The following is a 1542-nucleotide window of genomic DNA, read 5'->3' as shown; positions in this document are numbered from 1 at the left end:
CCATTAGTTTTCATTTTATCTTTGGAGAATATATCTATGCCTTCCTGTGGTGTGGAGGAGACAGAGTGGTGTTATTGCAGCAATCCTTTGGGGAGCTATTAGGATCTAATGTGGAGTGGAGGTGGTGCTATTAGATATATCCACTTAAAAGGAAAAGGTGCAGTATGACCTATGGCAACATGGTCCCAACGTTTAAGGTGGGAGCCCATCTTTTTTAAATTGGGAAAGGAACACTGAGTGCTGGTGGGTGCCAATATTTTCCATGCAGGATTCACATGAAACCGCATAGCAAGAGTGAGCTGGACTTATATTTATTATTATGGTGTGATATCACTAATGTATACTTTTTACTAAGATAGTTATTTTTTTTGGTTTGTGTATATATTACATTTTCAACTCTAGTGAGTGCTGTACTTCATTTTTATTTGGTTGATTAATTTATACATGTTAGAATAGCACATAAAGTTCTGCCACAGTTCACACTTATTGAGTTCATAGCACAGGAGAATATTTGTATGTAATTACCACAATACTGTATATAAAACTAAGAGACCCTGAAAATATAATATACATTTCAAAGTGGAGAACTGCTGCAGGTATCACATAACATGGGAAAAACTTTGTTGAAGAGGATGAGAAAATAACATGGATAACAGTTTGTACATTCACTAGCCTCAATTGTTTACTTATTTTCATTTCCTGACCTTTGAAGTATTCTAAAACATCAGCTGATAAGGCAAGTGTTAGGATTTGTTAACATCTGGAATAATGTGAACAGTTTAAAAGACTCAGCTGTAAGAATGTTTATTCCTATTTTAAAATAAGTGTGCATAATATGCATCCATATACTGCTGTAGAAACCAATGAAACTATTATTTTTACTGACTTGGGGCATACTGAAAACTCTCTTCTCCACTAACGTTTGCCCCACATCTATAGTTCCCATCCATCCATCAGTCATTTGATAACCGTTTTTGATCATTGCTTGTGTGATAACCCTGTATACAAAAAGTTTTTCATACTGACACAGTAGTAAAATGTGCATGAGACATCCTTCTGGAGGAACATGGCATAATGGTAGACATGGCCATAATGGCTTGTGATTGTAGACATGACAAGGGCAAAAGAGGACACGCCATACATTCCCAAAGCCTGTATAGCTGAAAAAAAATGTTTTACTTCTTTTTAAGGAATTCAAATTGTGAAGAAGAAAAACATTCCAATTCTGATGGAGTGGCTAGGGCTCAGGATGGCCATGCACAGGACAATTTTCAAACAATTTTAACCATTTTCAAGCAGCTCATCAAAATCGATCATTAAAAATTGATCAAAAGGATGAAGGCACCAGAAACCATTTGTACATTTATAACTAACTGATTGGTAATATTCGTAGATCCTTCTGATCATCAACTAAAACTTGTTGAAAGTGGCTGAAGATTCAAAAAAAAATTCCCATGGGTGTGACCAGTATTTGGGTCTTTCCTGCTCTCTGCGAGCCCTACCCCCGAGTCAAGGGATGGCTGTGGCAGCATGAAAACTTTG

This window comes from Staurois parvus, unplaced genomic scaffold, assembly GCF_062004578.1.
Source record: "Staurois parvus isolate SC_StPar_1 unplaced genomic scaffold, SC_StPar_1.0 ptg000672l, whole genome shotgun sequence".
Classification (NCBI taxonomy): domain Eukaryota; kingdom Metazoa; phylum Chordata; class Amphibia; order Anura; family Ranidae; genus Staurois; species Staurois parvus.
Note: the sequence above shows the minus strand (reverse complement) of the source record.